The sequence below is a fragment of the Canis lupus genome, chromosome 20 (assembly GCF_011100685.1).
Source record: "Canis lupus familiaris isolate Mischka breed German Shepherd chromosome 20, alternate assembly UU_Cfam_GSD_1.0, whole genome shotgun sequence".
Taxonomy (NCBI): domain Eukaryota; kingdom Metazoa; phylum Chordata; class Mammalia; order Carnivora; family Canidae; genus Canis; species Canis lupus.
The window spans coordinates 57045024-57058990 of NC_049241.1; the positions used below are offsets into that span (position 1 = coordinate 57045024).

General features: G+C 55.2%; 1 protein-coding gene across 2 annotated transcripts in view; it reads left to right on the top strand.

Moving 5' to 3' along the window:
• Positions 1 to 13967, top strand: part of GNG7 (G protein subunit gamma 7) — a 124071-nt gene that overhangs the window by 94116 nt on the left and 15988 nt on the right. The gene's annotated exons all lie outside the window — the stretch shown is intronic.

Here is a 13967-nt window from a genome sequence, read left to right on the forward strand (position 1 = left end):
GTGCCCATATACCTGTCACCTCCTCCACCCGAGGTTAATTGGTTTGCCCGGAGTCTGCATTTTCCACCTCTCCCTCTTTGGCCCCGGCACGTGGCTTCCAGCAAAGTAGAAAACCAGACATGGAAAAACACTGAGCATTACATTTCAAGGCTCGGTCCCTGAGTGTTTTGTTTTTCTGATGCTGGTGTGTCAGATGGCCCGGCCCGCCATGCTCCGGAATGGGAGAGTGGAAGTCCCAGGGGAACACTTGACACCCCCCACCCCCCAGGAAACACAGGGTCTCTCCTGACTGGGTCGTTGTAAAGAGTAAAGCAGATTCTCCAGGACCCCCCCAGCCAGTTTCTCTGGAGGACATGGCCGGTTCCGGTTCACATGCCCCATCTTTGGCGACAGCAAATTATTTCTCTGAGAAAAGCAGGAGGTGGTTAAGTCAAAACTATTGAACCACATTCCTCTCTCTGTCTCTCTCTTTTCATTTGGAAAAACTGGAAAAGGTATGTAGCTTTTTATCTTACTTCACAAGTTTGGAATCTGTTGTTTTTTATAAAAAGGAACAAGCAAACCACAGTACTTGGTGCGCACATGACATACTGGGCATCATGTCGCCGTGGAGAGAGCTCCGGGCGCGTGGCCAGGAAACCCGAGTGCAGACCCCAGGTCCGCCTCTCCCCAGCTCTGTCCCATTCGGCAGATTCCTTTCATCTCTGCCACGGAAACAACATCCCCCAACTTCCGAAGAATGTTGCAGAGATTAAACGAGGCCATAGATCTAAAAACGTGCAGCCCGGGCCCTGGAGCAGGTCTCTGGCAGATGTGAGTGGACACTGGGGCTGGGGCGGGGCGTGCCATGTGCGTGCAGGAAGCACAGCCCGCCGGCTCAGTTGCTGCCCGTGCTGGTGCTGGGCGTTCTGGGTGTCCCCGCCAGCCACGTGCAGCTCTAGATGGCAGCCGGTCGCTCCTGTTCCCCATCCTGTGACGCCTGCCTTCCCCCTGCTATTCCAGATCAGTCCAGAGGATGGGTGGCCAGCGCTGTCCATCTCTTCAAAGAGCCAGCTTTTGGTTTCATTGACTCTTCCGCGGTTTTTCTCGTCTCTGTTTCATTTATCTCCGCTCTGGTTTTGTCACTTCCTTCCTCCTGCTGGCTTCGGGTTTCTCTTGGGCTTCCCGTTCTCCTTCCTTGAAATGTAGTCAGGTCGTGGATCTGAGATCTTTCTCCTGTCTTAACAAAGCCCACTGGTGTAAATGTTGATCTTATCCAGGAACAGCCGCACAGAAACATCCAGAATAATGCTTGACCACACACCTGGGCATCCCGTGGCCCAGCCAAGCAGACATGGAAAACTCACTGCCCCTTGGTCTCCCAGGTCACCGGATTGCCTCTTGGAGCCCCGGGGCCACTGCCACGTCCCATGAAAGGGGCAGGATGCCAACGAAGGGATAGTCTGACACTCCAGCAGATACTTGTGCACATGTGTTCACAGTAGCCAGAAGGTGCCATCAACAGATAAATAAATGAACAAAACATGGCACGTCCCTTGCCTGCGAGCAGGAGCGAGGCACCCACACACACGTTCTGCCCCGGGGACGGGCCCCGAGCCCACGACGCTCAGGGAGGGAACCAGACACAGGAGGCCACACAGTATGCAAGTCCACGTGTGTGACATGTCCAGGATGGGCTCATTCACAGACAGAGAGAGGGCTCATGGGCTGGGGGAGGGATGGGAGTTAAAGCTGATGAGGATGGGGTTGCTTTTGGGATGAATGTTCTGGAACTGGATAGAGTGTGGTGATTGCACCACAATGTGAATATACTTAATGCCACTGAACTGAGCACTTAAAAATGGTTAAAACAAGGGGCACATGGCCTCTCAGTCAGTAGAGCCTGCAACTCATGATCTCGGGGTCATGAGTTCAAGCCCCATGTTGGGTGTGGAGCCTACTTAACTTTTAAAAAATGTTTAAAACATGTGTTCTGTTATATACATTTCACCGCATGTATGCACTTTAAAACCTGACAACGTAATATACCAAAAAATGTTGAATTGTATATTTTAAATGGTGAATGGCATTGGTTCTAAACTGACATCTCTGTAAAGCTGCTAAAAAGAAGTGGTGTAGGGAAGGGGAGGAAGAAGACCCCAGCAAGCTGTGGAGGGTGTCGGCATGGTGCCAGAGTCGCAGTCGGGGCTCTCTGGTGCTCCAGCATCTCATGCATATGCCAAGGGCATGGGGACAGGCCTTCCCAAACGCCCGAAACAGCAGATGTGAGTGCTCAGACACTCCCGCCTGGTCTCTGTCTGGGCGTGCAGGTGTGGGATCAGGCTGGGCACACACAAGAGCACGGGGGCACGTGTGCGGCTGAGGAGGAGGCAGGATTGTGCTTGGTGAGCTGTCTGATGAGGCGGGGAGTCTTGGACCTTTGGGTTCCTCTGATGGTCACAGAAAGGTCCACCGGTCTTCAGGTGTTTTGTTCTAAAATGCAACAAAGGGGGCCACCTGGGTGGCTCAGTGGTTGATCCTGGGGTGCTGGGATCAAGTCTCACATCGTGTTCCTCGCAGGGAGCCTGCTTCTCCTTCTGCCTGTGTCTCTGCCTCTCTCTCTCCTTCTCATGAATAAATAAATAAAATATTTTTTAAAAAATAAAATGCAGCAAAGGACATGGCCCAGTGATGAATGTTTCATTTTAGATGGCTCTTTGGCCTGTAACTGATTGATAAGCAAATATCCATATTTGCTGGCATGGTTCCTTTTCGGATGCACCAGGGCTCCCTCCTGGCTCTGTGCCTCACCAGCTGTGTGGCCATGGGCTTGCACCCCCAAACAGGACACACAGCTGTTTCTTCCTAGAGAGCTCATTTTAGTCAGGGATTTGGGAGTCATGAGAGAGACATTATCATTTTGCCTTATTTTTGTATTCTCTAAGATTATTTTTACAGTCAAATCCATTTAGAAGCAGAAGGCTCTATTGGCATGATGTTGTAGGATAAAATGGGGGGACGTCCCGGGGGCCACATCAGGCTACCCCCCACCATCTCCTCCCAGCCTGGTTTCTAGCTCTAGTATCTCTAGTCACACTCCTGTGCTGTATTAGTTAGTGATGCTACATAACAAGTTACCCCCAACGCCACCCACGCGTTCTCCCATAGTTTCTGTGGGTCAGGAATCTGGGCACAGCCTAACTGGGTCTTCTGCTTAGACTCCCACAGGGCCGCCATCCAGGTGTCAGCCAGGCTGCACCCTTACCTGGAGCCTGGGCAAGACCCCACCCCTGAGCTCCCTCCGGGTACAGCTGTAGGACTGTGCACCCGGGTGCGTGCTGCCTGTCAGCTGGGGCTGCCGTCAGCTCCTGGGGCTCACCCACAGCCCCTTGCCACATGGGTTTCTAAACACAGCCGCACTTTGCCACGGCAGCAAGGAAGATCTCACAGGTGGGGACCCAGGTGCAGGAGGCTCCACCAGACAATGCACTGGCTGCCCTACGGAAGCCCCATTGTGGATCCCACAAGATCGCACTCGTGGGTTCTATGCCAAACTCCACTTCCTGTGTGCTGGTCCCCTCGGTCCTGCAGAGACTCTGAGGGCTGGGGCACCGAGCCCCCCAGGCAGCCGCAGTTCCCCTTCCAGCCAGAGTCACAGGAGATTCAGCACTCCCTGGGCAGCCCCGGGCTTGGCTGCCTTCCTGCAGTAACAAGAAAAGGCGTAATGGAATTTGGACGGTTGAGAAAGGGGATGTCAGCGTGAGCAGAACCAGACACTCGATCTCATTGTTAGAAATTCCGCGCGGGTCATCGAAACCTCATCTTGGGGCAGAGGCCACTGGGAGTGGAGATTAACTCACTCCCAGAAGAGGCTTCCCACAAACTCGGAGTTGGTGCCCAGCAGCCCACGGCCACCAGTCGGCACCCAGACACTGAGATCCCTCCCTTCCAGTCGCTGGGGCCCATGGCTACTGTGGTTGTCCTCTCTGGAAGGTTTTGTAAGAGAGCAAAACCCCACTCTTAGCACCACGTGGCTGATGTGGCTCCTTTATCCCCCCCTCCATGCCCTCGGATGAGTGTAACCAGCAGCCCCTCAGCTGGGGCCTCGAAGCCCTCCCCTCTGCCCGCGCTGGCTGGAACTTGCATTCTGGGCTTCACCTTTACTGTGTTTGGGGGTCATGCTTCCATCTGGACCCACGTGGGTTGGCGCTTGAATGGGGGTTCCATGCAGACATCCTGACGCTTTGCTATAGTGCAGAGAGGCACCCAACATTTGACCCCAGGCCTTCCTGTCTGCACCATGTGGGCTTCTGGGGCCCCTCAGGAGTTCTAACCTGGACACGAAGGACTCAGGGTGTGCACCAGGAGCAGGTGCTATGAGCTGGGCTGCTCCTTTGAACAGCACACAGATTTCATGGGAAAGCTGCCTTGTGGGGCCGAATATCCCCAGACCAGAGTTCCTTCGCTGGCACTGTGGACACTGGGCTGGGGCCCTCTCTTCAGGGCATCCCGGGCACTGTGGGGGCATCCCTGGCCTCACACTTCAATGTGACGACCATAGCACAAAGTGAGTGACCCTGGTGCTGTGGAGGGCAGTCACTCCCAGCAAGACCCCACTTTAGATTCTGCGTCCCCCACACCAGGAAAGTCTCGGAAACTGTTCAGTCCGTCCCAGTATTGGCTCTTAGTTTCTGCAGTTCTTTATTTTTAACATGAAGAATGCCCCTAAGTATGGCCAGCCCTTAGGAAGAGCCCCTCTGGGTCTGCTTCATCCCAGGACTTTCCAGCAACATTAAAGGTGGAGTGGGACGTCCCTGGGGACTTCACAGATGCCCAGGAACCACTGACAGCTCTGTGGTGCAGTGCGGAGCCTTCAGGAGCTGGGTGTTGGCCAGCAACCCAGAGCCCAAGAGCCAGGAGCTGCCACTGCTGGCCTGGGTCCGAGGCTCAGCCTCTGCGCATGTGCCTGGACAGGCTGTCCCCCTTCTGTAGAGCGGAGAGGGGTTAAGGTGCCCAGGAATCCCTGTCTTGGTCCCTGGAACCTGTGAATATATTGCCTTCCACAGCAGAGGGGACCTGGCAATGGGGAGTAATGAGGGCCGCCAAGGTGGGGGTGACCCTGGGTTCCCAGGGGGCCCAGCGTTCTCACCAGGTCCTCCTGAAAGGGAGGCAGAGGGTAGGCATCCCAGAGATGTACAGAACTCGCGCTGCTGGTGGTGAGGACAGAGGAGGGGCTGCAGGCCCGGGAGGGGGCACCTCTGGAAGATGCGGGGGCAGGGTCTCCTTGGGGCCCCGGGGGGACAAGGGGTGACCAATCCTGCCCGCACCTGGGTTTTACCCTGGGAGGCTCATGTCAGATTTCTGACCTCTAAAGCTGTCAGAGAATATGTATGTGTAGCCACCAAGTTGGTAGTTATTTGGGACAGGACCACAGGGAGTGCATCATGGGCCAAGGAACGCACACAGAGCTTGGACTCCCGGAGGAGGGCTTTCTGGCTGTGCTCCGATGGCCAACCAGGGGCATCTCAGCGGATGACCTTCCCAGGGCTTTGTAGGGGACAGAGGAGTTTGTCCGGGCCCAGGCGGAGAAGGACCTGCCTGAACCAAGGTGGGAAGGCTGGGTCTGCCCTCCACTCCACTCTGCCCCCCGCCTCCCTGCCCCTCGTGGGGCCGGGGTGACGGCATCTCCTCCGTGCTCGGAAGCCAAGAGCAGGAGTGCCATGAGCCATGGGAGCTCAGTGTCCTGGCCCCGTCGTCCCCAGCTTGCAAACCCTCACATGACTGCAGTCATCCTCCGGGTGACAGAGGGAGCCTTCTCCTCTGCTCCCGCATCAGCCACATCGTCACCCTTGGTCACTGCCCGCGCCCACAGGCCGGCTCATTCTTGGGCTCTGCGTTCCCGGCCCCAGGCAGCGCCCACGTGCCCTGCAGCGCTGTTTTCCCTCGCTTGTGGACGCCTCATTCATCCCCGAGTCCCCAGCCCTTTCTAAATATAGCTGCCTGGGGGACCGATTTAGCCTGGGCACAAAAGGACCAGGCTGACAGGGAGAGAGTCATGAGACACTGTTTTCCAGAGGGTCCGTGGCTTCTCTTGGGAAATATCTACCTGGCAAAATCCCAGCTAGAGCTTCCCTGCCCACCCCCCACCCCCACCGTCCCACCAAGAGGTCACGGGTGCACAGAGGCTCAGAGGAGGCCCTCATGTGGCCGCCCACCCCACAGCAGGCCAGGGGGACCGTGACCCTGGAGAAGCCACAGGCCAGGGGGTGGGGGGACCCAGTGCTTGGAGCCCCAGAGGGACTTCGGAGGTGGGTGGCAGAGACCAGGCTTGGGGGGTCAGAGAGGTTTTGTGTCTGCCTAGATGGATGTGCAAATGCCGACACGCCCGAGGGCCTTTCGCAGGACTGGGGCGTGACCCCAGCCCAGCTGCTGCGGACACGCTGAGGCACTTGCCCTTACACACACACACACACACACACACACCCCGCTTTCTCACAATGATATCCAGAGCCTGCTGTGCACACTGCCTGCGCACTTCTATAGAGTCTGCAGCGGGGTCTCTCCCACCTGCCCCGGCACTGCTGACGTTCTGAGCAGGTCGCCCTCACAGGGAGCGTCCTGGGCGCTGTGGGGGGCTGAGCAGCATCCCTGGCCCCACCCCTGCAGTGTCAAGAGCACCCCCTATTGTGAGGGCCACAGATGTACTAGGACACCGCCCTGTGTCCCCTGGGGACACCGTCACCCCTGGGTGGGGGTCCCGGTTCTAGGAGGTCTCATGACATGCGCTACAGTGCAGGCTCTCCCTGGAGGTGTGCAGAGCCAGGGCCTCACGCATGCAGAGAACGTGCAGGAAATGTATGTTGATCAAGGTAAATGCGCCGCCGCCGTCTGCACACCTTGCGAGGGGGCAGCGTGTTCTGTCGGCACCTCAGAGCCTCCTCTCCCCCTCCTCTGTCTCCCTTTGTTTTGGTTTGGGATTTTTTTCCTCCGTCGACATCAACACCCTGTCTCTCCTGCATGCGGTGTACCCAGCAACAGTCCTCCCCCAGCAGGTGGGGGGTGGGGGCTGCGTTCCCCCTCCCAGCATTGTTCTCAGCCCCCCAAACAGAATCTGGCTGCAGGGTAGTGTTTTGGAAGGTTTGGGGTTTTTCCTTTCCATTTAATGGTCTGCAGGGGCGAGGGTCTCACTGTGGGCCCAGGAGGGACAAATTCAGAAGCTCTGTGGGCTATCAAGTCATCCGTTCCAGAAGTTTTAAAGCAAACTGAAGGCTGTGTCTGTTCTCCCTGAAGATGAGGGGTCGCTGTGCCGCCTGCCCTTGCCCTCCCAGCTCACTGCCCCTACCTCCCCCTTTGAGGCTCTGACCCCCCCAGCACCAGCCCCACAACCCCGGCGGCCCCATGAGAGGACCGCCGGGGAGCCGCTGAGCTCTCTGGGCCAGGCGTGGCAAGGCTTTGCCATCGGGAGATGAAATGCACTCACACTCATGCCCGTTTACCGGGGCCACAGGGATGGCTTCAGCCGCTAGTGGGGAGCTGCTGGGAACCCCCCTGGTTTTAATGCTCGGCCTACATCTCCAGGAGGTTCAGAGGAAAAATGTCAGAAGTCATGAACGCAGCACACTGAGCGTGGTGTCCACACTCAGCTGTGAGCAGCGAATGCCAACTGGGACGATCCTGGGCTGCAGGACCCATGTCCTGCACAGAGAATGCTAAAAGGAAGCCCCCTCAACAGCCCGGAGGCCCTGTTCCAACCTCGCCTGGGCCTTGGGACCAGCCCTGTGCCGTGTAACAAACTCACAAACCCAGTGACTCCACAGGTTGGTCCCCAGGTGTGGAGGTCAGAGGTTGGATGTGGCGTGCCTGGTTTCTCTGCTCAGGATCTCACCAGGCCGAAGTCAAAATGTCTCATCTGGAGCTTGAGGTCTTCTGCGCTCATTCAGATTGTTCCAGAATGCAGGACGGGGGGCCCCATGCCCTTGCTGGCTCTCAGCTCCTAGCAGCCAGCCCCATTCCTTGCTCCACCCAGCACCCCCCATCTTTAGAGTCGGCAGCAGAGGATCTTCCTGCACCAAATCCTTTCAAGCTTCAGATCATTTCTCCTCCCTTTTAAGGGCTCACCTGATTAAATCAGGCCCACCACGGGCAATCTCCCTTCCTTAAAGCCAGTGCAGTACCTTTGCCTGGAGCAACATTACCATGGTAGGTCTGGATCCCACCCACACTCACAGCCAAGAGATTACACGCAGTCCCTGGGGGTCATCGTAGAGGGATGTGTTTCATCTCTCCAACAGGCACACAGGCACACAGCCCCTGGCTCTGAGGAGGGCTGCCCTGCGGCTTCCGGGACCCTAGTGGCCCTGCTGGAGCACTCACCATCTGAGATCCAGGGCTCGTTGACCCACCTTCCCCCAGGCCTGCTTCCGGAAGACGTGTCTGTGTGGGAGACACGGCATGGTTGAGTGGTGGATTACCGGGAGGGCTGACGCCTGAACCCCGCTCACTTTGTCTTCCGGTGCCATCAGTACCCGGTCTTGTTTTCCGGCCTGGGAGTTACTGCCTCTGGAATCCCGCGCCTGGAGAATTTGCACCTTGCAGAAGAGACGCAGACAGGCCTCCCCGCGGGGTCCCAGGGCTATCAGTGAACATTCAGCGCCCAGAATTGGTCACATGAGACCCCCCCCCCCCGCCCCCAGCAGCCTCCCACCAGCCGGCCAGCTCCATGTGCCCCGTGTCAGTGTCGGCCTGCAGGCAGCTCTCGGAAGCCGGAGCCCACTGGGTGCAGAAACAACGTTCCCCAGCAGCCCAGACCTCCTCCCTGACCTTCCTCTTTTTAAACCGGGCGGCTGCTGAGCCTCAGGCACCAGGAGGGGTTGTGAGCCGTTCTGGGCTGCACCGCCCTCAGGCCACCAGAACCCCGAGCTTGCTCCTCGAAGGCCCTTGCCTCCTGGCTGCTGCCCCACCAGGCACATTTTTCACATTCTTTTCCTGCTACGCATCCCAGCCCGCCAACTTTCAGAAGCCTCCACTGGCACAGCATTCTTCCTCTTCTGGTAAGAAGACGGCCCAGGCTGCTGGGGTGCGGGCTCCCAGAGCAGGCTGGGAGTGGCGCTCTCCCCAGCTATGAGAGCTATGTGTGGAATTCAGAGGGATCGCCGGCATTTTTGTCTGGCTGTCATTGCTTCCTGTGCAGCTGGAAAACACCTCCGAGGGTGGAGGCGTCGCCCAGGCTGACCAGAGGGGCTGCCTCAGCTCCCTCGAGGGGACAAACAGCCCACATGTGTGCAGACCCACTTGCTCAGCGGCTCAGAACCCCCGATCCCCGCAGGGGCCAGGGCCACCCCAGCGAGTCCTGGGTACCTGCTGGCCATGCATCCCCCTGTGGGCAGTGCAGACACCGTCACGCTAAACACTGGCCAGACGCAGGGTCTGAATGACCTCTCAGCGCCTGCTACGTCTGGGCCTAAGCTGCAGCCTCTGGTACCCGTTACTCCGTCTGACTCAGAGATGAAAGCTGCAGCACAGCCAGCCTGCGTCAGGAGGGCCGAGGAGGAGAAATACAATCCTGGGAAGCCTTCTCCAGGGTCCCCCACAGGGTGCCGGAGCAACACGCCTTCCGAGGAACGCACAGGTTTCTCAGGCTCACACAGACAGCCCTGTTGGAAGCTGGCAGGGAAGTGTGCTCTCGTCCTTGGGAAAATATTCCCAGGACTCAGAGTCCCGGATTCGCCTACACACCACCTCTCGGCAGGAAGCACAAAGCTAAGACATTTGATCATTAAATCTCACTCAGAGTTCTCTCGGAACCTGGCAGCCGGCAGGGCTGCCCGGGGCCCAGCACCCCAGGTCCCCCAACATCTGCAGTGCTCTGCAGCACGGACAGTGGCCAGTCCTTGCCCAAAGGAAGAAGCGGTCCTGAGGCTCCTGGGACTGCTGTGGGTGTTAGAACCCTGGGACCGCCGACCCTCAGACCAGGAGTGCTGTAGGTCCTACCCTTTAAGCCCTCTGCCAAGTACAGGGGGCCGTGGAGGATACAAAGCCCATGCCAGCCCTGACCTTGAAGCTTGCCTCTGGGTGCCGGGGGGACAGGCACGGAGGGGGACAGGGCAGTGTGGTCGGACGGGGCCAGGCTGCCCCTGGGTCTCTTCTCCCGATGAGTCCTGGTTTGGGAATTACATTCGAACCCTTCCAATCTCTACCAGCCACGTGATGTCAGGAAGGTTATTAACGTACAAATATCTGTGAGCCTTAGCTTCCAAATGTGTAAAAAGTGGGGACACTAATTCTGGTGCCCGGTATCAGGGCCCTCACGGATGATAGGGACTGTTAGTACTCTTTATTGCCGTTTCTGCAAGTTGCTGGTGGGTGACTTTGAATACACCTCTGCGTCTCCAGGCCTCTGATGCCCCATCCACAAGGTGAGGTCAGAACAAATAGAAAGCGCCTGGCCTCTGAGCAGCAAGAGAAGCTGGGAAACGCAGCGCCTCCAGAGGTGAGAGATGCGTCCATGATCCTAGGAAGGCAATGGTTTCACAGGTGTACGTGAAGGTATCCGACTGAGCTTCCCGTGTGCATGGCTTACATAGGACGGAGCTGCTGCACCATCTATTTTTTTTTTTTTAAGATTTATTTATTTAGGAGCACTTGGGTGGCTCAGTGGTTGAGCATCTGCCTTCGGCTCAGGTCATGACCCCGGGGTCCTGGGATCAAGTCCCACATCGGGCTCCCTGCAGGGAGCCTGCTTCTCCCTCTGCCTGTGTCTCTCATGAATAAATAAATGAAATTTTTTAAAAGATTTATTTATTTATATTAGGGGGAGGGGCAGAGAGAGAGAGAGAATCCCAAGCAGTCTCCTCACCCAGCACAGAGCACATGGGGCAATCTCATGGCCCTGAAATCATGACCTGAGCTGAAACTGAGAGTCACTCAACAGGCTGCAACCCCAGGTGCACCCATCTGTACGTAAGCTATATAATAAATCAAACTCTTCTCCACCTCCACATTTTACAGATGAGAAAGCCGGGGCTCAGAGAGCAAGGCATGCCCAGGACTGGGTCTGCATGCCATCACAGCACCCCATGCCAACTAGCACTCTGTGTTTCTGTTCCCCCGCCAAAAACATGAATCTTACATTTTGCACTTGAGGTCTGGCAAGCTGTTGATTGGTTTTAGCTCTGATTAGGAAAACAGCATTGGCTTTGGCTTCAACAGCAGCAAGATGAGGTCTTTCCTTTTTCTTCCTTTTGTTGTAAAAACTGTTTGCTTAAAAATGTTATTCTGCACACATGATGGAATATCACTCGGCCCTGAACAGGAGCAAGGCACCCCCACGTGCCGCCCGGGGGACACACCCTGAGTCCATGATACTCAGGGAGGGAACCAGACATAGGAGGCCCCATGGCACATGAGTCCACGTGGGTGACACGTCCTGTTTCTCTAAAATTTCGCTTGGGGATGGTTTTAAGCAGAGAAGTCATGTGGTGAGATTTCTCCTAGAAAGAAAGGACAGGGGCCAGGACAAAAGATATTTTGGAGAAAGACATCGACCCCATCCCCAAGGACCTGACAGCCCTCAGGAGAGGCAGGCAGACAGGAGTACTGATCCCCTGGGCAAGCGCAGGTCCCCACACATCGTGGGAATTTGTACAGGGAGACCCGGAATGGCCCATTGCATTACCTGGGGAGCACTCACACTCAGAGAGTGGGGTCAGATGGTAGAAAAAGAGAACTCAGGTCTCTTTAGCCCCTTCTAAGGGCATTGCTCCCATTCAGGAGGGCCCCACCTCTGATACCATCACCTTGGGGTTAGGATTTCTACATGAATCTGGGGAGACACATTCGGGCCACAGTTGCAGGAGACATGCTGGCAGAAGAACTCCTGGCAGAGGACAGTGAGTGCTAAGCTTGGACCGTGCATTCGATTCTATGAGGGAGCAGGGGCCCCTTGTGGTTTCTGCTAGGGGAGGGTCAGGCTCTAGCTGTCGGAAGGAGGGATGGCTAGGGGGCAGACTGGAGCCGGTGCCCCTGCTGGGGTGGCACAGGGGTCTGCCTTAGGCTGCGGGCAGCATGGGGAGGGCCTGGCGGGCCAGGAAGCCCCTGGGCTCAGCCAGCCTTGGGTCTCTCCGTCTGGCCCGGGCCAGATCCCGGCGCACATGGAGTTTTCAGATGCTGACTTCGTTTCTCCTGTGTGTGAAGTCACACAATCCAGAGAAAAAGTCACTAGCAGCCGCCTGAAGCAGCACCCAGGGCTGCAGTCCTGGAACACAATGACCAAAATAGCATAATGTAAAAGAACATTCTAAAATTTTTAAGGCCGGCACACAGAACAGCTGTTGAAAAACTGGTTGGAGGTGAATATGGAGCTGGCGGCTCGTGATTCCTGTGGTGCGCCAAGGCTTTTCGAGGGGCTTCTGCTCCCTGTTGAGTTTTCCATGAGAGCTCTCAAGTTATATTGTCAGGTTCTGTCCCGGTTCCTTCACTCCTTCATGCATTTCCTCCCTCCCATCTGGGCTCATGTTTCCCTAATATCCTTTTATTCTACTTCAACAAGGCGAGTCTGCTGCAGAGGCAGTCTGTTCCTATTAGTCTCGAAACGTCTGTATTTCACCTTAAATCTTGAAGTTTCTTTTCACCAGATCTGGTTTTTACCGAGTCTGCCTAATTGTTGGTCCCTTTCCCTCCAGCAGCTGATGTTTGCTTGCTTGCTTTGTAATTAACTGATTTTATTAAGGTGTGATTCAGAGTCAGTAAAATGAACAGATTTAAATATACAGCTTGGCAAATTTAGACAAACATATACCTGTGAACACCAACAAGTTGATGTCTCCATCAGGACATAGATTGTTTCTGGTGTCTGGCTTCTTTTGCTTGACAAAATATTTTTGAGATTCACACGTGTGACTCCTCTCCTCTGCAGGCTCTTTTTTTTTTTTTTTTTTTTTTTTTGTCATTGTGCTGTCATATTTCATGGCATGAATTAGCACAGTTTGTTTATTCATTCTCCTGTTGGCGGGCATTTGGGTCATTTCCAGTTTTTGCTGTTATAAATAAAGACGTATGAACATCTCGTACAAGTCCTTTTGTGGAAGTATGTTTTTGTTTATCTTGAGTAGGTCCCTAGGAGCACAATTGCTGGGTCATAGGTTAGGTATGTGTTTAGCCTCTTAAGAAACTGCCAACCCATTTTCCAGAGCAGTTGTACTGTTTTACACTCCCATCAGAAACGTGTGACATGGGGCACCTGAGTGGCTCAGTGGTTGAGCATTTGCCTTCAGCTCCAGGTCATGATCCCAGGGTCCTGGGATGGAGTCCTGCATCAGGCTCCCCGCGGGGAGCCTGCTTCTCCTTCTGCCTGTGTTTCTGCCTCTCCCTCTGTGTGTCTCATGAAAGACTTTATTTATTTATTTATTTATTTAGCATTTCCATGCCATCCCCAATATATACAGTTGCCAGTCTTTTTCATTTTTGCCCCCATTGAGCTGATGAAGCAGCCTCCCGTTATGGTTTTCATTCGTATCTCCCTGACAACTAATCAGGAAGCACCTTTTCATGGGTTTACTGGCTATTTCTCTGTCGTTGTTGAAGATGTTTATCCTGCCTGAGGTTTTAGGGCCTCTTGAACCTGTGGCTGAAAGTAGTATTTTGTTTAATCCTGAGTTTGGGGAAATCATCTGTTGTTATCACTGTTCCATCCTCCCTCTTCTCCTTCCAGACCCCTGCTCACATGTGTGCGAGGCCTTACTGCTCTCTCTCTCTCTATGTCTTTTACCTTCTCTTCCATCTTTCCTTCCCCTCTGCATCTCTGCTTCATTCTTGATGTTTTCCCCTGACCTGTCCACCAGCTCACCAGTGTTCCCCTTAGTTGTCTTAATAATACTGTTCCATCCATTGAGTCCTTAAGTTTCAGATATTGGCATCATGCACATGTCCACTGTTTCTTTCTTCCGTAGTGTCCAGTGCTGCTAAAATGCCAATCTCACCTGTTTATCTCC